Consider the following 26,264-nt stretch of genomic DNA (forward strand, 5'->3'; position numbering starts at 1 on the left):
AGTCATAAGGCATGTAAGAACATGGATGAACCTTAAGGACACTTTGCTGAGTGAAATTAGCCAGAAACAAAATGACAAATACTGTATAGTCTCACTAATATGAACTAATATTAATAAGTGAACTTTGAGAGTCAATGTTAAGAACGCAGGTTATCAGAAGATAGAAGGTTGAAACTGGGCACTTGGTGCTGAAGGAAGATAGATTGTGCAACAAGACTGGTTGTAAAACTTCAGAAATGGATAGCACAATACTACCTGACGGTAGCACAATAATATAAGTACACTGAATGAAGCTGAAAGTGAGTATGGTTGAGGGAAAAGCACTGGGGGCACATATGAAACCAGAAGGAAGGATAAAGGATAAAGGCAGACAATTAAACTTAGAAATACCTTGAGAGGATAATGATGGTGATTAAATGTACAAATATAAAAATGTTTTTGCATAAGGGAGAACAAATGAATGTCAACATTGCATGGGGTTGAAAATAGATATTATACAGGAAAAGGTACAGTCATTGCAAGGTAGGGTCTATAGTCCACAGAAACATTGTAATATGCTTCCACTGAATGCAACACAGGTATTATGCAAAACCTAATGTCAACAAGTGGGTGGGCCTGGGGAAGGGGCATGGATTCTGTGCAGAAGAAAAGGAAATGTCTTCATATAGATTATGGTGGTGAAAGCATGTCTGTTTACTTAGGTTGGATTGTATGACATTCGAATAAAATGGTTTAAGATAAACAGAGACAGAGGGCCGGCCACAGTGGTTCAGCAGGTAGGGTTCTCGCCTGCCATGCCAGAGACCTGGGTTTGATTCCCAGTGCCTGCCCGTGCAAAAAAAAAAAAAAAAAAGAAGAAGAAGAAGAAGAACAGGGAGAAACAAGTGCTAGAGAAAATGTGGAGAAAGAGATGTACCTGTTCATTGTTGGTAGGGAAGCTGAGAGGTGCAGCCCTCAACTCTGGAGGGCAGTGTGGTGGTTCCACAGGAAGCCAGGGGCAGGGTTACCAGATGTCCTGTTGCTAAGTATATACCTGGGGGAACTGAGAGTGGGAACACAAATAGACATTTACACATTGGTGTTTCTGGTGGCAGTGTTTGCGATTCACAATGGATGGAGGTGGCCTTAGGATACAACAAATGAGGAATGGAAGGGGAACGGTGGTGTTTATATACAACAGATTACTGAGTGGCTGCAAGAAGGAATGAAATTGTGAGGCATGCAACTAGGTGAATGAAACTTAAGGACAGTATGTTGAATAAAATGTGTCAGAAACAAAAAGACAAATATTATCATGCCTCACTCGTATGGATTAACAATAGTATACAAACTCAGAGAATTTAAGTCAAGAGCATGGATTATCAGGTTGGGGTCTAATGTAAAGGTTCTTAGATTGTAAACTCTTACAGTGGTCACATATGTTTAGGCATTGTAACTGATATTTCTAAATTCTGAGGGTTGTTCCCTGAATCATTGGGCTTTTATGTGACACCTGAGACTCAGAGTTAGAGCACTGAACTATGAAAGTCAGCATTACTCCATTCAGCAACTGTTTAAAAAGTTGAAAAAGTGATCAGACTTCATCTAGAGATATGAGTGAAGCTGATGTGGACAAGACGAAGGTAAATCAGAATACTAGGTAAAGGACAATATGGCCCATATTTTCAAACTTCAAACTCTGCGTGAGGTCAAAGAGAGAGGTGTTTATTTGGAGCAAAATTTATATTTTGGTAGCACATTATCTAATTTAGCTTGTATGGTCACTTTACTTGAACACCGTAATTATATGGAATCCTGAAAGGGCATGAGATCTTGTTGGTTTGTACAGGTTATTGTGATACTCCCAATACATCCCAGAGTAATTTGGACAGAGAATAAAAAAGTTTTTGCAAAGTCCCCTTAGGGAACTGGAGAGAAAGAAGGAAATATTAAACTTTGCCATCTGGCGAATTCCTGATATTCTTGCAAACAGTGGGGACATCAAATGCAATAGGCTGAGCCCTCAATCTTGGGACTCACCCCTATGAAGCTTATTCCTGAAAGGAGGGGCTAAGCCTACTTATAATTATACCTAAGAGTCACCCCCAGAAAGCCTCTTTTGTGGCTCAGATGTGTCCTCTCTCTCTAAGCCAACTCAGCAGGTGAACTCACCGCCATCTCCCTATGTGCAAAATGACTCCCAGGGCTGTAAATCTCCATGGCAACGTGGGACTCAATTCCCAAATAAACCAAGACCTGGCATCATGGGATTGAGAAACCTTTCTCAAAGGCTCTATTGTTAAAGTTTCAGTGGCTGAGAGATTTCAAACAGAGTCGAGGGGTTATCCTGGAGTTTATTCTTATGCATTCTATAGATATCTCTTTTTAGTTTATGGTGCATTGGAATGACTAGAGCGAAGAACCCCGAAACTGTGTTCTAGTAGCCTTGGTTCTTGAAGAAAATTGTATAACTATCGAGCTTTTACAATGTGACTGTGTGATTCTGAAGACCTTGTGTCTGATGCTCCTTTTATTCAGGATATGGATAAAAAAAATCAATAAATAATATGAGGGGGGAATCTGCAGTTTCAAAAAAATGAGGGAGAAATTAAAATATTCCCATAATAACAAAAGTTGAGGGAGTTCATCACCACTAGACTTGCCCTACAAGCGGTGATTAAGGGAGTTCTTCTGATTTAATGGAAAGGACACTACACAGTGGTTCAAAGTAGCTTAAAGAAACAAAGACCTGCAGTAAAGGTAACCATTTCAGTAACTATAAATGCCAGAGTTATCCTAGTGTATAGTTTGGTATGTAACTCAATTTCTTACTTCTTACAAATGCTAAAATGCAAATGCATAAAAAGTAATGATAATCTATGGTTTTGGACATACAATGTATAAATATATAAGTGGTACAATACAAAAAAAAAGGGGGGGATGAAAGGGTATAGGGAAAGTATATGAGTGTGTTATTGAAGTTAAGTTAGTATCAAACCAAATCTGATTGCTCCATATTTTAATCTCATGGTAAACACAAGGGAAATAAATGAAAAAATATATACAAATAGAAAAGAGAAAGCACTCAATACTAAAATGCAAAAACCTCAAATAAATATAAAAGTAGACATTAATGGAAGAAATGAGGAACAAAAAAGGTATAAGACATACAAAAGGTAAATAGCAAAATGGCAGAAGAAAGTCCTTTATTATCAGTAGTGATTTTACATATAAATGGATTAAACTCTCCAGTCAAAAGGCAGAGAGTGCCAGAATGGATAAAAAAGTATGACCTGATCATATTCTGTCTGCAAAAGACTCACCTTAAATTCAAAGATACAGGGCAGGCCACAGTGGCTCAGCAAGCAGAGTTCTCGCCTGCCATGCCGGAGACCCGGGTTTGATTCCCAGTGCCTGCCCATACCAAAAAAAAAAAAAAAGATTTCAAAGATACAATTTCTAGTAAAGAGATTGAATCAAAAACCTCTCAACAAAGAAAAGCCCAGGACCAGATGGCTCCACAGGGGAATTCTACCAAACATTCCAAGAAGAGTTAACTCCAGTTCTGCCCAAAAGCTTCCAAAAAATTGAAGAGGGAATACTCCCTAATTCATTCTACAAGGCCAACATCACCCTAATACAAAAGCCAGAAAAAGATACCACAAGAAAAGAAAACTTACAAACCAGTATCTCTTATGAATATGGGTGCAGAAATCTTCAACAAAATACTAGCAAATTGAATCCAATGGTCCATTAAAAGAATTATATACCATGATCAAGTGAGATTTATCCCTGGTATTCAAAGGTGGTTCAATATAAGAAAAGCAATTAATGAAACACACCACATTAGCATCATGAAGGAAAAAAAATATCTCAATTGATACAGAAAATACATTTGACAAAATCCAGCACAGGGTCTTGATTAAAAAAATTTTTTTTTAGAACACAAGGAATTGAAGGATACTTTCTCAATATGATAAAGAGGTTATATGAAAAAGTCCACAGCTAACATCCTACTGAATGATGAAAGACTGAAAATTTTCCCTCTAATATCAGAAACACGACAAGGATGCTGACTGTCGCCACTGTTGTTAAACATTGTACTGGAAGTTCTTGCCAGAGCAATTAGTCAAGAAAAAGAAATAAAAGGCATCCAAATTGAAAAGGAAGAATTAAAAGTTTCCCCTATGTGCAGGTGATATGATCCTATATACAGAAAATTCTGAAAAATCCACAATGAAGCTCCCAGAGCTAATAAATGAATTCAGCAAAGTGGTAGGGTACAAGATTAATACCCAGAAATCAGTAGTCTTTTTATAAACAGGCAATGAACAATCAAAAGAAGAAATTTTTTAAAAATTCCATTTACTATAGCAACTAAAAGAATTAAATACCTAGAAATAAATGTAACCAAGGCTGTCACAGCCTGTCACAAACCATTGCTAAAATAAATTAGAGAAGATCTAAATAAATGGAAGAAAATTCCATGTTCATGAAATGGAAGATTAAATACCATTAAGATGTCAACCCTACTCAAAATTTATAAATTCAATGCAATCCCAATAAAAATCCCAACAACTGTCTTTGAAAAAATGGGAAAGCCAACCATCAAATAATGTGGAAGGGTAAGGGGCTCTGAATAGAAAATAAGACCTTGAAAAAAGAATAATGAAGTTGGAGGACACACACTTCCTTATCCTAAAACTTACCACAAAGCTTTAGTAATAGTACAGCATAGCACTTGTACAAGGACAAACAAATAGACCACTGCAATCAAGTTGAGAGCTCAGAGATCAACCCTCATATTTATTGTCAATGGATTTTTGTCAAGGGGTAAAACCACTCAATTGGGATAGAATAGTCTCAACAAATGGTGTTGGCAAAACACCATGGTGTTAGAAAAACTGGATCTCCATTTGCAAAAAAAAAGGAGGACCCATTACCTCACACCTTACACAAAAATCAACTCAAAATGGGTCAAACACCTAAATGTAGGAACTAGAATGATGAAATTCCTAGAAGAAAATGTAGGGAAGTATCTTCAGGACTTTGTGTTAGCAATGGTTTCTTAGACTTTTCACCCATAGCAAAAGCAACAAAAGAAAAACTAGATAAATTGGACCTCACAAAAATTAAAAACTTTTGCATCTCAAAGAACTTTATAATGAAAGTAAAATGACAACCTACACAAAAGGACAAAATATTTGAAAATTACATATCTGATAGGTTTAATATACAGAATATGTAAAGAAATCCTTCAATTTAACAAAAAAAAAGATAAATAACCCAACTTAAAAATTGGCAAAAAAAAAAAAACTTGAACAGACATCTCCTCAAAGACATACAAATGGCCAGAAAGCACATGAAAAAATGCTCAACATCACTGGCTATCAGGGAAATGCAAATCAAAACCACAATGAGATACCATTTCATACTCATTAGAATGGCTGCTATTAAAAACGAAAAATAGGGCCACAGTGGCTCAGCAAGCAGGAATGCTTGCCTGCGATGCCAGAGGACCCGGGTTCGATTCCTGGTGCCTGCCCATGTAAAAAAAAAAGAGAGAAAGAAACGAAAAATATCAAGTGTTGGAGAATATGTAGAGAAATGGAAACCCTCATTCGTTGCTGGTGGCAATGTAAAATGGTGCACCACTCTGGAAGACAGTTTTGTGTTTGTCAAAAAGTACAGAACTACCATATGACCTGACAATCCTACTTCTGAAAAGAAACTGAAAGCAGAAACTCAAACAGATATTTGCACAACAGTGTTCACAGTGGCATTATTCACAATTGCTAAAAGATAAAAGTAGTCTAGGTGTCCATCAACCAATGAATGGATAAATAAAATGTGGTGTATGCATTAAATGGCACATTATTCAGTTGTAAAAAAGAATGATGTTCAGATACATGTGACAACATGGCATCATATTAAATGAAATAAGCCAGAACCAAAAGGACAACTATTATATGACCTCACTGATATGAAATAATTAGAATAAGCAAACTCATTGAGTCAGAATCTATAATATAGTTTATCAGGGTGGGTGTAGCGATTGAAGAGTTAATGCTTAAATTGTACAGTTTCTATTTGGGTTGATCATAAAGTTTTGGTAATAAATGGTTATTCTAGTTTGCTAGCTGCCAGAATGCAGTATACCAGAAACAGAATGGCTTTCAAAAAGGGGGATTTAATGAGTTGCTAGTTTACAGTTCCAAGGCTGAGAAAATGTCCCAATTACAGCAAATCTATAGAAATGTCCAATCAAAGGCATTCAGGGGAAGATACCTTGGTTCAAGAAGGCCGATGAAGTTCAGGGTTTCTCTCTCAAGTGGAAGGGTGCATGGTAAACACAGTCAGAGGTTCTCTTTCATCTGGAAGGGCACATGGCTAACACGGCATCATCTGCTAGCTTCTTCTCCTGGCTTCCTGTTTCATGAAGCGCCCTGGGAGGCATGTTCCTTCTTCATCTCCAAAGGTCACTGGCTGGTGGACTCTGCTTCTTGTGGCTATGTCATTCTGTTCTGCTCTCTCTGAATCTCTTCTTCATTCTCCAAAATGTTTCCTCTCTTACAGGACTCCAGAAACCTATCAAGACCTACCAAATGGGTGGGGACATGTCATCACCTAATCCAGCTTAACAACCACTCTTGATTGGGTTACATCTCCAGGGAGATGATCTAATTACAGATCCAAACATACAATATTGGACAGAGATTATTCTGCCTTTATGAAATAGGATTTTGATTAAAACATGGCTTTTCTAGGGGACATAGATCCTTTCAAACCAGCACGATGGTAGTACAACATCGCGAATGTAATTAACAGCACTGAATTATAAATCTGTGGTTAAAAGGGAAAATTTTAGGTTGTATATATGTTAACAGGATAAAAAAATTTTTTAAAAAGGGGGAAGAGTAAAATGAGACAAAGTGTCAATGGCCGAGAGATTCCAAACAGAGTCGAGAGGTTATCCTGGAGGTTATTCTTACACATTAAGTAGATATCACCTTGTTGTTCAAGATGTAATGGAGAGGCTGGAGGGAATTGCCTGAAAATGTAGAGCTGTGTTCCAGTAGCCATGTTTCTTGATGATGATTGAACAATGATATAGCTTTCACAATGAGACTCTGTGAATGTGAAAACCTTATGTCTGATGCTCCTTTTAGCTACTATATCAACAGGAGAGTAGAACATATGGAATGAAAATAAATAATAGGGGGAACAAATATTAAAATAAATTCAGTTTGCAATAGTGGTAAATGAAAGCGAGGGGTAAGGGGTATGGCACATATAGTTTTTTTTTCTCTGTTATCATTTTATTTCTTTTTCTGTTGTCTTTTTATTTCTTTTTCTAAATCGATGCAACTGTACTAAGAAATGATGAATATGCAACTATGTGATGATATTAAGAATTACTGATTGTATATGTAGAATGGAATGATATTTAAATGTTTTGTTATGTTAATTTTTTTAATTAATAAAAAAGTTAAAAAAAATTTTTTAAAGCATAGGGCTCTACAACACAGTGAACCCTATTGTAAACGATTGACTATAGTTCATAGTACAATTATAAAAATGTTCTTTCATAAAATGTTACAAATGTACCTCACTAATGCAAGGTGTAATAATAGGGGCATATATGGGAGCTCTGTATGTTATGCATGATTTTTCAGTAAATCTATAACTACACTAATAAAAAAACAGATTAATGATTGTCAGGGGTGTGGGAAGGAGGGAATTGAGAGTGATTGCTAACATATATGGAGTTTCTTTTTGGTGGGTTGGAAATGCTTCAGAATTAGACAGTGGTGATCACTGATAGTTGTACAACATTGTGAATATTCTGTAAATCAAGAACTGTACACATTAAAAGGGTGAATTTTATATTATAGAAATTATATTTCAATTTTCAAAATTTGTAACAAAAAATGAGAAAAAAATTGAGTCACTAAAGCTGTCCCACATGCAAGTGGAAGAAAATTAGACTCCAACTTTTGATGGAAGCAATGTCAAAAAATCTGTTGGGCATGTTCAAACCACATTACATACACTTTACAGTGGCTAAAATTTAAAACACTAGCAATAAGTGCTCGTGAGGATGTGAAGTAACCAAAACTCTCACACTATGCTGGTAAGAATGTAAAATGATACAACCATTTTTTTCAAGGATTAAAGTGGATTTATTATTTCAAAAAAAGTGATAAAGCAAGTCCAAATATGAACAATATCATGGAATATTTTTCTAAAAGGGAGGCATATTTACAGATTTTTAAAATCACTTTTTGTTTTTGACACTTTATTTTCCTTGCTTGCTATAATCTATTTTTCTTTTGTAACAAGGAAGAAAAGGTATTTAGAGAAATATGTTTAAAATTGGTTGTAACTTCCAACATCATGCGCTATTTGAGATAGTGATTAGTAAACATATTACATCAGTTTCCTTAATGATCCTTATTCTTTATTCTGGAGACTCGGGAGAAAGGAGGAAATATTCAACCTCGCACTTGGAGAATTTCTGATATTCTCACAAGCAGTGGGGACAACCAAATCAATAGGCTGAGCCCTTGACCTTGGGGGTTACCCCTATGAAACTTATTCCTGCAAAGGATAGGCTAAGCCTATGTAAAATTACGCCAAAGAATCACTGCCAGAGAACCTTTTTTGTTGCTCAGATGTGGTCTCTGTCCATAAGCCAATTTGACAGGTGAACTCACTGCCCGCCCCCTCTCTACATGGGACATGACTCCCAGGGGTGTAAATCTCCCTGGCAACATGGAACAGAACTCTCAGGATGAGCCAGGACCTGGCATCATGGGATCGAGAAAGTCTTATTGACCAAAAGGAGGAAGAGAGAAATGAGACGAAATAAAGTTTCAGTGACTGAGAGATTTCAAAGAGAGCCGAGAGGCTCTCCTGGAGGTTGTCGTATGCATTATTTTGATATTCCTTTTTAGTTTATGGTATATTGGAGTGGCTGTAGGGAAGTACCTGGAACTGTTGAGCTGTGTTCCAGTAGTCTTGATTCTTGAAGACAATTGTATAAAGGTATAATTTTACAATGTGATTGTGTGATTATGAGAACCTTGTGTTTGATGCTCCGCTTATCCAGGGCATGGACAGATGAGTAAAAAGATATATGGCTGATAAATAAATAATAGGGGGAGATGGGGGTAAAATAAATTGGCTAGATGGAAATACTAGTGGTCAATGAGAGGGAGGGGTAAGATATGTGGTATTTATGAGTTTTTTCTTTTTTCTTTTTATTTCTTTTTCTGGAGTGGTACAAATGTTCTAAGAAATTATCATGGTGATGAATACTTAAGTATGTGTTGCTATTGTGAGCCATTGATTGTACATCATGTAAGGAAAGTGTATGTGTGAAGATTTTTCTCAATAAAAAAATTTCTAAAAAGATTGAAAATAAAATCTCCCACCTCAGACACCTAAGCATCCAGTGTGATTAACCATATTCACAATGTCGTACTACTATCACCACCACTCATTGCCAAAACTTTTACATCATCCCAAACAGACAGTCTGCGTCCATTATGCATTAACTTCCCATTCTCCCTTCCCACCACCCCTGGTAACCAGTACTCTACTTTCTATCTGTATGAATTTACATAATCTAGAAATTTCATACAAATGCTTCTTTCTTGCATCTCTCATGCTTCTCTCTTTGTCTTTGCATTCAACAACTTGATTATAATATGTCACAGTATGGACCTATTTGAGTTTATTGTGTTTGGAGTTCATTGAGTTTCTTGAATGTATATATTCATGTATTTCATTAAATGTGGGAAGTTTTTAACCATTATTCAAATACCTTTTCTGCCCCTTTCTCTCTTTCTTCTTTTTTCTGTGATTCCTATAATGTGTATATTTGTACACTTGATAGTTTCCCACATGCCTCTCAAAGGCTCTGTTCACCTTTCTTCATTCTTTTTTCTTTCTGTTCCTTAGGCTGAAAGCTCCTAATCATTTCATCTTCAAGTTCAGTGATTTTTCTGTTAGCTCAAATCTGATATTGAACCCTGCTATTGATTTTCTTTTTAAGTTACCGTGGTCTGCAGCTCCAGAATTTCTGCTTGTTTCCTTTTTATCTTTTTTATCACTTCATTAAAATTATGTTTTTCTTCGTTTATAATTTTCCTGATTTCCTTTAGCACCTTGTCTGTAATGAATGGTGGTGACAGTAGTACAGGATTATGTTTTCCTGTAGCTCTTTTAGCATATTTAAGACAAGTTTTTTTTTTGGCTGGGGGAAGTTATTTCATTTTATGTTTGACTTTTTGTTCCCTTTAATGGCTACTTTGCAAGCTTAAATTCCTCTTTTTTGAAGTATTTTTATTGCCAAATCTTCAACATGTATACAGTCCATTTATGATGTATAATCAATGGCTCACAATACCGTCACATAGTTCATTTTTTAGAACATTTGCATAACTCCAGAAAAAGAAATAAAAAGAAAAAACTCATACATCCCATGCCCCTTACCCCTCCCTCTCATTGATCACTAGTATTTCCATCTACCCAATTTATTTTACCCCTTATCTCCCCCTATTATTTATTTCTTTTTTATCCTTTTTTTTTTTTTACTTATCTGTTATACACTGGCTAAAAGGAGCATGAGAGCAGGCCATGGTGGCTCAGCAGGCAGAGTTCTTGCCTGCCATGCTGGAGACCTGGGTTTGATTCCTGGTGACTACCCATGCAAAAAAAAAAAAAAAAAAAAAAGGTGGGGGGAGTATCATACACAAGGTTTTCATAATCGCACAGTCACGTTATAAAAGCTACATAGTTATTCAATTGTCTTCAAGAATCAAGGCAACTAGAACATAGCTCAACAGTTCCAGGTACTTCACTCTAACCATTCCAATATACCATAAACTAAAAAGGGATATCTATATAATGCCGAAGAATAACTTCAAGAATAACCTGTTGACTCTGTTTGAAATCTCTCAGCCACTGAAAACTTGTTTCATTTTTCTCTTCCCCCTTTTGGTGAAGATGGTTTTCTCAATCTCATGATGCCGAGTCCTGGCTCATCCCAGGAGTTCTGTCCCATGTTGCCAGGGAGATTTACACCCCTGGGAGTAAGACAAATTTTTAAAGTCTTTTCTTGGTATGTCCAGAGTGTGGTGATTTTCACTCATGGTTTCTATTGCTTTATCTTGTTCTTTTGCATGGACATCATTTCCAATTTATTTGCATTTCCCCCATTAACATGGATACAAATGTTCCTTTTCTCCTTGCCCCAGGTGCTACACTGTATGCCTTACAACCAATCAGCCTTTTCTTTGCACACTGGACATTTTAATATTTTCATGTGTTATTTCTGTTATTTAATCACTGAGGTGTCTGTTCCTTATATTGTGTCCAGGTAGTGTTACGACAGAAGTTTCCTTGAATTTCAGAAGATAACAAAGACAGAAATAAAACAATTTTTCCAGGCATGGAAGATGCTTTGTGCCTTTTCTCTCTTTCAGAGCTTAGCCTGTCTCACAGTGAATTTGAACAACGGCCTGAGGTAAAAATGTAAAGTCTCCACCCTTGTCTTTTCTGAGCATGCATCTTGTTCTGTGCATGCATGCATGACCCTAGCAAATTCCCCGTTAACATAGATCCAAATGTCCCTTTTCTCTTTGTTCCAGATACTATACTGACAATCATACTTTGACCCAGACATGTGCAATTTGACAGTTCTCCTACAACATTCTAGCTGTCCTGTGAACTGCCTGTATGCACACGGCAAGTTCTAAGATGGCAAGTCTGTGATGAGTGACCTGGTTCAATCCTTCAGACTGAATAAATCTGTCTCACCAAACAAATTTGCGCAGATGCATGTGCACTCTAGTATATGCACAAGGGTTACTCTGTTCACTCTGGAACTGGGACCAGGGCCCTGCAGTGGAAGAACAGGATGGCTCTGCATCAAGCCAGGGAGGCAGTAGGGTAAGGACCAACAAGGTTGCATCATGAGGTATTCCTAATTGAAACTAGATGCCTTTTTCTTGGTTTGGCACTCACCTTGTTACTTCAACACTTTAACTGTTTTCTGGCACTCTAAGAAAGATGGTTCTGCCAATTGTTGCTTGTTCTTTAAAGCTTATGTGGGGGACAAAATCCTGGAGCATCTGACATTGTCATCTTGATGACATCACTCTGTGGAACTATATCCTGATTGTGGTTGTAATTACACAAATTTGTCAAAACACACACCTAAATTGGTATATTTTATTGCATATGACATACATCTCATTAAGCTAATGAAAAAATATATCTAGAATCCAACTCCTTCTTACCATCACCCCTTATTTAAAAACAAAGGTGCTCCCAACATATCCATAACTAAAAAGAGCTGTTGGCAGGAGTCCTTACTGTCCATCCTCATTCCTTCCAAAGCCTTGTTCAACAATTAATAAAAACAAATTCCTCTAGTGGTTGTGTGAACTTCAAAAACCTATTGTATTTGAAATATTAGAGAAAAACTTTGCCTTTTATTGCAACAAATAGAAGTGGTGTGATGACCAGACTTTCCACAGACTGAGAATACAGTAAGACCTAAGGCCAGCTAAGAAAAATAATCATGCCATTAAGGGGATATTTACGAAAGATTGCTAAAATGCCCATAATTTGTCTATTGACCCTATGAATTGGACAAAGTGATGACTGACTGGTATTCTCAAAAAAATAAATTATTTCCTGAAAACAGTATCTCTTTTGTAAGGAAAAGAAGAGCCTGGAATTTCTGTGGCAGGATGTTCTCAACTTATTTTGAAGGAGGTATTATTATTGGTGATAGGGCCATCACATAACAGGGTGAGGGAAAGGGAAGAAAGTATGGTCAAAAGTAAAAGAAGGAGGGAAGAATTAAAGGGGAAAAAGTTACTTTCTCAGTGTTTTGCATGTGCCAGGACTAAAAAGTACATATTAAATTCAAAGTGTTTTCTTTCCTTATCACCTCGCCCTTCCTTATAGTTACTGAATCTCCTTCTCACTGCTGGGCCTGGATGAGAACTGGTAGAAATTGAGAAAGGCTGTATAACTCCACATGGGAACCAATGCAGAGACCCAAAACAGGCTCTAGAAACAGAGCAGAGAGGGGAGAGTGACTGCCCAATGCTCGGGTTGATGGAGGGGAGAGGGGAAAAGGGGAAATTTCCTAAGAAGTGTGACTTTGCACATAGACAAAGAAGAGGTTTAGAGAGTGTTGCTGTGTTGTTAGGGGTAATTGCCCTTTATTTTGGTGGTATTTGAAACTGTATGTACCCAGGAAAGCATGTTCTTAAAGTTAATTCATTCCTGTGAGTATGGACCCATTGTAAGTAAGTAGAATCTTTTGATGAAGCTACTTCAGTTAAGGTGTGACCCACCTCATTCAGGATGGATCTTAATTCTATTACAAGAGCCCTTTATAAATGGGATGGAGAGAAAGAGAGAGAATAAGAAGAGAGAAAGAGGGAGAAAGCCACAGAAGCAAGAAGCTGGAGTCAATGAGACCCAGAAGTGAAGGGAGAGGCCAGCAGATGCTGCCATGTGCCTTGACAAGTGACTGAGGAGTCCACTCACTGGCAGCCAATTTTCAGGCAAGGATTCTATTTGATGACTTAATTTGGACATTTTTCACAGCCTCAAACTGTAAGCTAATAAATTCCCAATGTTAAAACCAACACATTTCATGGTATCTGCTTTCATCAGCCTAGGAAACTGAAGAAGTTGATCTCTCAAAAAATCCTTCTGTAAAGATGTACTTTCTCCCCAAAACTTTTGGAGTTGGATTTGAGCCATGCCACCACAGCCTTGAGGCATGGTTAGTGGCAGAACTGAGACTAGAACCAAGTCCTCCTGAATTTCTGGTTAGCTACTGAAGAATTCTCCTTGGATAATGCAAAGAAACTGGTCTAGCCCTTGCTGTGACTCAGCCTGAGAGCTGCAGAGGAGTCAGCTTGAGCTAGCATGTGACCAAGGCTGGAATTCAGATACCTTAAGGTGTGAGATTTCGATTGCATATGTGTTGTATATGGGCAGGCTATGATGAGCACAGAAGGGTACACAACACTGGTAATATATGGAGGAAACTCTCCCAAATGATTCATATCTGTTTGTACATGTACGTTTATAAAGGTTCTGAAAGGGACATACCAGATTGATCATAAAAGCCAGCATTTACATAGTATTTAACTATATTCCTGGCTCTGTTCTAACCACTTTACATGTTAACTCATTTAATCATCATAACAACTTAATATGGTAAGTACTATTATTATCTCTATTTTACAGAAGAGGTAGTTAAAGTAAAGAAATATTGAGTAAGTGCCTAAGATCACACAGGTAGTAGTGAGTAGAGCTGGAATTTGAACAGCTAGAGCAATGTTCTTAAGCAAACTTCTAGAGCAGGGAGGTAAAAGATGGACATGGTGGGGGCAGGTGTGTGGTGCAGGAATGGAGTACTTAGCTTTTAACCTATGTACTTCCATATTGTTTGAATTTTAACATGAGAATATATTCATGCATTTGCTTATGTAACATTAATATACATATCTATAGATCTATATATCATAAAAACAAAAGGTTTGCAAAAGAGTATATGAGTGGCTAGAGAGGGTTTAGGAGGTGAGCAGAGGATTTGTCTTGGCTGCTCAGAATACCCCGTGACTCAGGCCTGGGCCTTATAGAGAAGGTCTCACCTTCACCCAGAGCTGTTTTCCCAAGAAGCTCAGTAGGACTTGAGGGAAAAGAATAGAGATGGTTTGATGGCCGAGGAGGTAGTGGGTGACATGGCCAGGAGGAGAACAACCATCCCCACCTTTCTCCTGTGTGGTGTTTTGAAGCTGTATGTAACCAAGAAAAACATGTTCTTAGATTTAATCCATTCCTGTGGGTGTGAACCAATTGTAAATAGGACCCTTTGATAAGGTCACTTCAGTTAAGAATGTGTGGCCCACCTGAATCAGGATGGGTCTTAATGGAGTCCTTTATAAACAGAGTGAAATTAAGACAGAGAGAAAAAGCCACAGTGGGAGCAGCCAGAAGCTGAAATCAATGGAACTGGAAGAGAAGGGAGACACTATGAGATGCCACCATATGCCTTGCAATATAACAAACTAAGGACCAAGGATTGCAGGCAGTCAGCCCCCAATATGCCACAGTCTTCAGAGAGAAAGCATAGCCTTGAGGATACGTGGATTTGGACCTTCTTTTAGCCATAAACTGTAGGCTAATAAATTCCCATTGTTTAGCTCAACCCATTTCATGGAATTTGCTTCAGCAGCATAGGATACTAAAATATCCTGAACATAGAGCCTATACTTGAGTTCCTCTTACTAAACCTTCTCTAGCTCTGGAACTAACCTTTGCTCAAAGGAACAAATTTGTTAAAAATACTGTTTTTCCCCATTGAATTACCTTGGCACCTTTGAAAATCAAATTACCTTAGGTGTGTGGTTCTATTTTTAGATTGTTCAGTTCAATTATCAATTAATCTATAATGTCTACACATTTGACCTTATTATGTTGCCTTTGATTAATGTGGTTTTATAGTAAGTCATGTAGACAGATAATTTAAATCTTCCAGTTCTGTTCTTTTTCAAAATTGCTTTGGCTACCTTAGGTCCTTTTAATGTTCATACAAATTTTGGGGGGATTGGGATTGCATTGAATCCATATATCACTTTTGAAAGAATAGCCATCTTTTTTTTTTAAGGTATGATTTGATTTTAATTTCTGGGTTGCACTCTATCATAAATCCATGCACATAGAGAAACCACTCATACCTTTTCCCTGTTACATCCCTTATGAAACATTTCTCCATTCCTTTTTTCTATAAAAAAAAAATTTTTTTTATTGAGAAACATCTTCACACACATACATACTTTCTATACATGGTGCACAATCAATGGCTCACAATATCATAACATAGCTATGTATTCATCACCATGATCATTTTTAGAACATTTGCATCACTCCAGAAAAAGAAATTAAAAAAAAAAAGAAAACACTCATACATACATACATACACCTAACCCCTCCTCTCATTGACCATCTACTTAATTTATTTTACCCTTTTCCTCTTCTATTATTTATTTATTTATTTATATCCTTATTTTTTACTTGTCTCTCCATAGCCTGGATATCTTATTGCATCTTATTAGTTGGCACATGATTTTTAGTTTACTATCTTTGTTGTTGTTGTTGTTCCCCTATTATATATTTAGTTTTAATCCCTATTTTTTACTCATCTGTCCACACCGTAGATAAAAGGAGCATCAGACACAAGGTTTTCACAATCACACAGTCACACTGCAAAAGCTATGGCATTATACATTCATCTTCAAGAAACATGGCTACTGGAACACAGCTCCACGGTTTCAGGCACTCCCCTATAGCCTTTCTAATATACCTTAAACTAAAAAGGGGATATCTATATAATGCGTAAGAATAACCTCCAGGATAACCTCTTGACTCTGTTTGAAATCTCTCAGCCACTGACACTTTATTTTGTCTCATTTCTCTTTTTCCCCTTTCGATTGAGAAGGTTTTCCCAATCCCTTAATGCTGAGTCCCAGCTCATTCTAGGATCTCTGTCCCATGTTGCCAGGGAGGTTTACACCCCTGTGAGTCATGTTTTACGTAGAGAGGGGGAGGGCAGTGAGTTTGCTTGCTATATTGGCTGAGTAATAACTCAGATGTTGTTACTGAGTTGTGGCTGAGGCCACATCTGAGTAACAAAAGAAGTTCTCTGGGGGTGACTCTAAGGCCTAATTTTAAGTAGGCTTAGCCTATCCTTTGCAGGGATAAGTTTCATATGGACAAACCCCAAGATTGAGGGATCGGCCTATTAATTTGTTTGTCCTCACTGCTTGCGAGAATATCAGGCAAGGAATGGGCATTTTAATAATACTGAGTCTTCCAATTCATAAATATGGATACCACTTTATTTATTTAGGCTTTATTTGATTTCTCTCAATGATGTTTTATAATTTTCAATGCAGAGAGAGGTCTTGTATACATTTTATGATATTTATTGCTAAGTGTTTGAAGCTATTATAAATGTAATTTTAAATTTTATTTTCTAATTATTTTCTATTAGTATATAAAAATACAGCTAATTTATATTTTGAACATGTATCCTATCTTTTTTAAATTAACAATTAATTAAATTCATCTATGAATAGAGATAACACAATCTTTATGTCTTTTATTTCTTTGTCTTGTTTCCCTGGTTAAGAACTCCAGCACAATGTTGAAAGAACAATGAACACTATTGCCTCATTCTCAGACTTAGGAATCTAATCAAAGTTTCCAACCTACAATATTGAGTCAGGATTGAAAGAATTGGCTGCCTCCACAAGATTGAATCAGGATTAATACATGCCTTTTCTGGGGTACATAGTATTTTTAAACTGGCACATTCCACCCTCTGGACCACAAAAAAGACATGTTTTTCCCCCATAAACAAAATACATTCACTCCATGACAATATCACGAAGGCTTAAATCATTTCAGTAACAACACAAATAAAATGCAAAGTTAAAACCAGTACAAAATCTCATCAAGGTCTGTTATAGGCATGGTCTATTCTAAGGCAAAAAATTCTCCTCCGGTTCTGGACCTGTGAAACACAGAACAACTTATCTGCTGCCAATATACAAAGGAGGAACAGTAATAGTATATATGTTTCCACTGGGAGAAGTTGGAAGGTAAACAGGGGTCATTGGACGCAAACAGTTCAGAAAACCTGCAGGTCAAACTCCATTAGATTTCGAAGTCTGGGAGTCATTTATCCTTGGGGTTTTAGAAAGCAGCAGTCCCATCCTCTTCAAGGGCCTACGCCGTGGCTCTGCTCTCTCTCTCCAAATGTTGGGGTGTGCTGCAACACTGGGTTTCATTAGGGGAATCACCCTTTTCTCGGTTGCAACCTCTCTGTCCATTGGGGCAGCATCCAGGATCTCTGCCATCTCCAAGTGTTTTAGTTTGTAAGCTACCAGAATGCAATGTATCAGAAAGAGAATGACTTTTTAAAAGGGGTATTATTATACTACAAGTTTACAGTTCTAAGGCTATGCAAATGTCCAAATTAAGGCACCAACATGAGGTTATCTTCACTCAAGAAAGGCCAATGAAGTTCGGGGTTTCTCTCTCAGCTGGCAAGGCACATGGTGATATCTGCTAGCTTTTACTTTCGGCTTCTTGTTTCATGAAGCTCCCCCAGGGACATATTCCTTCTTCATCTCCAGGGGTCCCTGGCTGCATGGACTCTGCTGGTTCTAGAGGCTCTCATGGCTCTTTCCAAAATGGTCCCCTCTTAAAGCGTTCCAGTAAGCAACCCCACCTTGAATGGGTAGATACACATCTCCATGGAAATTATTTAATCAGAAGTTACTACCCACAATTGGGTGAGTCACATCTCAATGGAAACAATCCAAAAGCTCTCACCCAGCAATATTGAATGAGGATTAAAGAACTTGACTTTTCTGGGGTACACAGCAGATTAAAACCAGCACACCAGGGCACATGCTCAAACCTCCAGGACAATGTGGTGGCAGCTAGATTTCCCCCAATCCCCGGCTTATGTGCTCCACACTCTCTGAGACCTCAGGTGGCACAATTCTTCCTGAGCACCAAAGTGGAAGGCCCTCCCCTGCTTCCAGGGTAAACTCACCCCCTCTAAGTGTCAGTTGCTCTGCTCTCCTGGCCCGAGGTTTCTTGGTTTCAGACCTTAGCCTTCATGGTTCTGCCTCAGAAGACATTTTTTCTTCACTTTGTCCCATTTCTGTCCCTTTTAGTCCAGACTGGCAGTGGTTCCATTTATACAGATCCCACAACACTCTTGTTGGTTTCCTATGCAATTCACTGTGACCATGCCCATCAGACAAAAGGACTTTCCACAAACCCTTTCTGGAAAACTCCATCACCAATCATTGCTTATCCTGTAATGGCTGACTACTTCCATGCTTAGATAAATCCTTGTGTGGGGCACTATTCACTGGTGTCTCCCTTTCTGGAAGCCCAGAATTTTCCAGAACACCAATTTCTGTTTTCTTTTTGTCCAAGCATTCAGTTCTCAATTTATCTCTTTCCTCTGGCATTTTACTATAAGCTTCAAGGAATAGCCAGACTGCATTTTCCACATTTAGTTTGGAAATTTCTTCTGCTAAATATCCAAGTTCATTACTCTCAAATTCTGACTTCCACATACAAAGAATGCCTTCCTTCCAGTTTTCAATGACACGTTCATCATTTCTGTCTATATCCTTATCAGAGGTGTCTTTAGGGTCCACATTTCTACCGACAGTCTCTTCAAAGCAATTCAGGCCTTCTCTATCAAGTTACATACAACTCTTTGAAAATCTTCCCCTTACCATTTAAAGAACTGTTCAAACATGTTTGGTATTTGCAAACCACAGCACCCCACTTCTCTGGTATCAAGATCTGTTTTAGTTTCTTAACTACTGCCAGAATGCAATATACCAGAAATGGAACAGCTTATAAAAAGGGGAATTTAGTAAGTTACAAGTTTACAGTTCTAAGGAAGTGAAAGTGTCCAAATCAAGGTACCAACAAAAGGTTACCTTTGCTCAAGAAAGGCCAATGGGTCAGGAACCCCTCTGTCGGCTGGCTAGTCACATGGCTGGCATCTTCTGGTCTCTTGCTCCTGGGCTCTATTGCTTTCATCCTCTGTTCCTGTGGGGGTTCCTCACTTTGCTTCTCTGGGGCTGCTTTCATCTCTTGGCTTCCTTTGGACTCTCTCCAGGTTCTGGCTTGCTTAACATCTCATGGCCATATCTGTTGGGCTCCCAACATCTGTGTCAGCTCTCTCTGTCTGTTAGCTACGTCGTTTCTGTAGGCTCTGTCAATTCTTGCATTTCTCCAAAATGTTTCCCCTTTTAAAGACTCTATAAATCTAATAAAGACCCACCTAGAATGGGAGTCACATCTCCGTCTAATCAAAAGATTCCACCCACAATTGGGCATGCTCTATCTCTGTGGTGATAATCTAATCTAAATTTCTAATCTACAATATTGAATCAGGATGAAAAGAAATGACTGCCTCCACGAAAGTTAATCAGGATTAAAACATGGCTTTTCTGGGGTACATGATGTTTTCAAACCAGCACATAAGGCATCCAGGGAAAGACACCTTAATCCAAGGAAGGCCAACGGGTCTGGAACAGCTCTGTCAGCCAGACACGTGGTTGGCATCTGCTGGTCCCTTGCTTCCGGGCTTTGTACTTTTCAGCCTCTGTTCCTTTGGGGCCCCTCACTTTGCTTCTCTGGTACTGGCTTTCATCTCTTGGCTTCTTTTGGCTCCCCAGCTTCTGGTTTGCTTAACATCTCATGGCAAGGTCTGCTGGGCTCCACGTATCCCCAAACATCCATGTCTCTGTTCTCCACAAACCAGCATCATTGTCAGCTCTGCTCTGAAGTTTCTGTTGGTTCTGTCATTTCTGAGGCGTCTCCAAAAATGTTTCTCTTTTTAAAGACTCTAGTAAACTAATCAAGACCCACCTTGAATGGGTGGAGTCATATCCACAACTGGGTGCGCCACATCTCCATGGAGATAATTTAATCAAAAGTTCTAATCTACAGTGTTGAAGCAGGCGTAAAAGAAATGGCTGCCCCCACAAGATTGTACCAGAATTAAAACATGGCTTTTCTGGAGTACATGATACTTTCAAACTGGCACATATGTCCTTGAAAATAATGTGTATTCTGTAGTTGTTGGGTGGAGTGGTCTGTAAATGTCAATTATGTTAGGTTAGTTAATAGCATTGTTTATCTCTTCTATATTCTTTTACATTGGAGGTGGGGGTCAGAGCTAGTGTTGGGAAATTCACTTGGCTGCATCGTTTATGAACTGAGCTGAGAGATCCAAGAAGGTTTCATTCACCTGTCTGGTGCCTCAGCACTTCTCTGAATGATTAGCTCAGGCTTCTACATAGCATTGCTTTCTCACATGATTGCTGGTTTCTAAGAGGAAGGGTAATCAAAATGGATATTTTAAATTCATGTGTTCCATCTTCCTTCTTGGTAGAAACAAAGATTAACAGAATTTTTTTTCATACAAGTTATTTTCAGTCATAATGTACTATAGGGGAAGCTGTGCCCCTCTGTTCCCAGAGGAAGGATATAGAACAGTTTAGTAATCCACTCAGGATAAGGTTAATCTTCTTGCCAGCAAATGTTTTAAAAATAGTCTTTGACACAACTTTGGGTGAGACTTTTTTGTGGTCTTTAGAAGGGTTTCTATGAAAGTGCTCCTCAACTCTTTTGAGAGTGAGGAGAGGAAGGAGAGGTGTTCTCTTTTTCTGCTGCTGAATATTATCTTATTTACATGTAACACCTGGAACTGTGCAGGCATATTGCACCATAAGAGAAGAGAGAATAAAAGGTTAAGCCAACATGCTGAGGATGGCAGAAGAGAAATATTGAATAAATCTGGGTCCTTGATAATGGTGCTGGAATACTACATCAATCTGCTGTGGAACCACAAGACATCTGACTTTCTGTTTATGAATTTAACACAAAATAGCTCTCTTTTATTCGCAGCCTAAGGCATTCTGACAGATATGAGGAGGAGTTAAAAATGGAGGTGAACCTGGACCCAGAGTTATTACCTCTCTATTAAAAAATACTAAGATTTAAAATTGGTTACTGCAGGAAAGATATTCAATACCTATAAATGTACTTAGCAAGTGATAAAGCACAGCAAAACACATAACTTAGAATTAAAAATTTTAACATACAAGTCAAATTAACAACCCGAGGAAACCGTTTGAATTGCAGTGCCACAAAGGAGTAGATGGTGGCAACTGGCTGGGTGTTTGAGAGGCCCTTTGTTGGCCTCGATTGGATGGCTGGGAAGGACTCCAGAAAGGCCAAGACAAAGGATGGTTTCCAGCTGGCAGACAGCCAGCTCACAGTTTCCAATGGGTGGTACTCATTGACACCCCAAATCTAGGACCATCAGTCTTGGGAGTGCAGGCGCAACTGCTGCTGTGTACTCACAGCAGAGGTACTTGAACTGGCAGGAAATGAATAAAAAAAATTTAAAGGTAAAGCGTTATTACCCCTTCTCATTTGTAACTTACTGTTCCTGTTGATGAAGGACTGGACTCTGATCAAGGCTGCAGTTGCTAGTGTTGGTGTCATTCCACACATCCACAAATCTCTGACCAGGAAGAAAGGGCAGCAGAAGATTGCCTAAAGGAGGCCTGGTCTCCTTATCATCTCAGGACTCTGAACACTCTAACAGCTGTCCAGTGGACTGCACCTCTGTGTAAAGCACAGTTTTGCCTTTTTGTAATTCTATTTGAGCAATCTGGAAGTCTAATTAGCTTTCCAACCAACCAAATTTCTGCATTGGAGTCTTAACAATATATGTGTTACTATGACTTCAAAGAAGCTACTGATTTTGAAGTAGTGGGTTTTTACTGAGTTGACTTTATTTTTTAATTTTTGGATTTTAATTGTGATTCAGAAGTTACAGTAACAAACATTTTGTTTTGTTCAAACATTATTTCCATTTGGGTGGATAAGCTCAATAGAGGTCATATACCAACCTAAAAAAATGTAAATGAAGAAACAAACGTGTTTTTCTCCTCTAAACAGTGGCATTATTTTGGAACATCTGCTGGTAACAGACCGGATATGGCATGGGGCTGGAGGTAAGAATCATGTTGTCAGAAAGATTATCCCAGTTAAAAATTACGGTGACAAAGATCACACATTTCAGTGTTTCTAGCAAATCACAGATTTGGGTTTAAAAATCCATAACTGACTTACAAAGAGAGAACATAGAAATTCAAAATTCTAAAAGTAATTCCAAATGACTAGGTCTTAGCACAGTGCTGTCACATCTATCACAGCTGGTGCTGTGTGTCTTAACCTCAAATATTTCTATTTACTGACAGTTACATGATTGTAATTGCTCTACATTTAATAAGGTGCATGAATAGGTTATTTATATTGGTGCATGGTTTCTTTTGGCTTTCACAAAAAAAGTTTTTTTTTTTTTAAATATTGAGACCAATACACGATTTTGCCCACTTTTTATCTCACCTTGCCAAGTAAAGATATTAATTAAAAATACGCTCATCTACTATTATCATTATTGATAAAAGAAACAATGCTTAATACTGCAAAGGAAATAATTTTGGAATTTTTAAAAGACTAAATTTTGTTTATAAAATCACATTAATTTAGTTTGGCTTACCTATTTATTAGGTATGAAAGATTTTTGTGGGCTGAAGCTACACTGCACACAGGGATTTGGGAGTCACCAATTTAAATGATTTCCTCCCAAATCTATTATAAACTGGAAAATGTTCACCTTCTTCTTTTTGAACTTAAAAGTAGTTCTTTTGCGTCTTCATTCAGTGGCTATTTATTGTGTCTGTGACGTGTCAGACCTCATGGCAGTCACTCTAGAGGACCCCAGAATAAGTAAATTCTGATCTTGGATCAATAAGTTCTGATGACATGGCTGGGGCCATAAGACACAACATAAAATTAGGCAAATTTTGTGTTCTCTGCACCAATTGTTCTATATTTATTAAAGTCCCAATGCCAATGAATTTTTGCAGGTCTAACAACGTCTTTCAAATCTCAACCTTGAGTATCTTAACTAGCCAAATAGCTAGCAGCATTGACTTGATAGTGCTAGAAAACCAAAGATGTAGTGTTGTAAGGGCAAAGTTAATCAAAGGTCATAAGGGGACCATTATAAGAGAGTGCGAGGACTGCAGCGTCCTGTGAATAGGAGCCCAGCCACAAGAGGACTCATTCACCTCTGGGATCTGTTCTTTCCAGCTCCTCACTTCTCTTTCTAGCCTTCCTTGAGCAAATGGATGAGGAAGCAATCCTACTTTTCTCTGTGCTCTCTGAGTTGTCTAGCCCCCAAACTCTCTTCTAAGAATGTCTGAATTTGATCAAGACTACAAGATGATTACATTCTCACTGTAAGTGAATTGTGAACTAAATGTATCAGGTTGGCAGACAAGATCAATAGCCTCTCTCCCGCCACTCCCCCCTGCCCGCCCTTATTATTATTATTTTTTTTTTCAAGGAAGTTCCCTTCAGGAAGGCCCTTAACAAGACATTTTATCCACCAGAACTCAGTGCTGGGTTTTCATACAGTTTTCTGGCCTTGTCTACTGGACAAAATCAGCTGCAATCCATTGCTAACTTGGCTCAAGAAAAGAAAGCTCTCGATTCTGATTAATACAATAACTGAGCAATGTTTGATGGCTTTTAAATGATTAAGGAGAAAAGTATTTGAAAACAAACCTAAAGAGTGATGTTCCCCAACACACACCCAAGGCACCTCCTCATTATGTAATGCTTTAATTTTAAGCCTTTCTTTCTATTATAAAATGAATCAACACAGGTAAGCAGAAGCAACTTAATTTCATATATCAAAACTCTTTAAGAGTCAATACTGTGTTTTTTTCTCAACTTTTTTTTCTGTAAACTTGTTTCAAAACAAATAAAAAAACATTTTAAACATTTTCCTCTTAAAGTGTTCCTCAAGCATCTGTTCCTAAATGGCATATCAGGTTCCAGCTTGGTTCATTGCCAAGGCTGACTTTCACTTTTACTTGCAAACCTAGGTTACTAAAGGCCTCAGTTGGTGAGACAATGATGGATTAATCAGGGTCATTTAAGGAAAACACCTAAGAAATAGGCTTCTTATTCTTACATCAGTGAAATTTTGAAACACCATTGTCAGGAAATACAAGCAATCTCTGCAACTTTTTTCCCTTGGGTTATCAGAGTCTGAGACAATTGATGACATTACATTGGTCGTTCATTTTAGATTCGTGGAGCCCACAAAAATCAATAGTTTTCCATTATCAGGTCCAGCTGGGTCACTAGTCTGTCAATGAGCTGTTACAATTGCTGTACAGGGGTGAGCCTGACCAGTCAATTGCTGCTGACAAGAGGAAAACATGCTGACAGCCACGGGAACAAGTCAGAACACAGATTTGCACTTCAGTTTGCCGTCCAAAGAGACTCAGAGCAAGGCCATTTTCAAGACCTAGGGCACACTCGGTAGGAGGTCCGGGAATGGGGCTACCACCCTCTGGTTTTATAGCACAAGTGCCTGAGGGCCGATCCTGGGTCCAGCCGCACCCATTTTCTGCAGAGATTATTTGTAGTCACTGCCTGTGTTAGTCAGAGGGTGTGTACCCGCCCAAACTGTTCCTAAACACCACCTAGTACCCAATATTGCACCCAGATCAAGACCAGGAGGAAGGCACGCTACTTTCTCACAACTACTCGGATGAAACTTTGCATACATGGAGAATATAGAAACTTCAAAGGGATGAAAATGGACCACAGGAACCAAATCTGAAGAAATATGACTTTACATGTTGCAAATAAATATATCTTTACTGTCCCACAGTAATAAAATGGAAATACTCCTGTTTTTACCTACTATGTCACAAGGTTGTTGTGAGCTTCAAAATGAAATCAGTTGAGAGTAAGTACTACGTGACTGTGTAGAGATATGTTTATTAGGGTGTCTCTTGCTCTTTGGAAGTTATCCATGAGCACTAAGTCCGGAAGCACCGAAACTAGTTCTGCTTTCTCTGGAATAACTCATTTTTATCTAGACTGAATGCTTTCCTTCTTTAATTGAATCCAGGGATAATTTCTAAAAGCCACAGTTTTAGAAGACAGCTCAGAAGAAAAGTTGTAATGGGTTTTGTGGTTCTTAATTCTTCAAGAAGAGGATTTAGATGCTAGCACAGTGGACACACATGGTATGGGTTTTTGCATTTTGTGAGGCTTCCCCACTGCATTGTGAATCTGTGCAGTGTGCATTTCACACTGGTTTCATATCAGACACCAAATTTAAGAGCTCAAAAGATAAATATTGTGAATTTGTTTCAATATTATGATTTCTAATGTTCCACTTTTATTATAATCTTTCAAGTATTACATTCTAGCCCACCCTCAACTTTTTTTTTTTTTTTTTTTGCCTCCAGTCTTGTGTTTGATTCTTTTGGAAGTCAACATTCACTTATGTTCTATCATCAAACAAAACGGGTAATCAACTAACTGAGTTACTGGATGCCAACTAACTTTTTTTTTCTTTTATTACCACACCAAACAACAACAACAACAACAACAAAAACATTTTCTTTAAATGAGTAAAAAAAGTAGCTTTAACAAGAGCAAATCTGCTAGTAATTAGATGTACCAGTCTTATGTCTTCCAGCACTTGTAAGCATGAAATTCATCAGAACTCTCATAGCATTAATTAAAAAGAA

The 26,264-nt window shown here is 38.0% G+C and overlaps 1 long non-coding RNA gene across 1 annotated transcript in view; it reads right to left on the minus strand.

The window, feature by feature from the left end:
• LOC143649459 (uncharacterized) overlaps positions 1-26,264 on the minus strand; it is a 66,946-nt gene that overhangs the window by 38,067 nt on the left and 2,615 nt on the right. Inside the window, exon 2 of the long non-coding RNA XR_013159007.1 lies at positions 15,759-15,805. This is a non-coding gene — a long non-coding RNA (uncharacterized LOC143649459). The remainder of the gene's footprint in view (positions 1-15,758; positions 15,806-26,264) is intronic.

This window comes from Tamandua tetradactyla, chromosome 11 (genome assembly GCF_023851605.1).
Source record: "Tamandua tetradactyla isolate mTamTet1 chromosome 11, mTamTet1.pri, whole genome shotgun sequence".
Classification (NCBI taxonomy): Eukaryota; Metazoa; Chordata; class Mammalia; order Pilosa; family Myrmecophagidae; genus Tamandua; species Tamandua tetradactyla.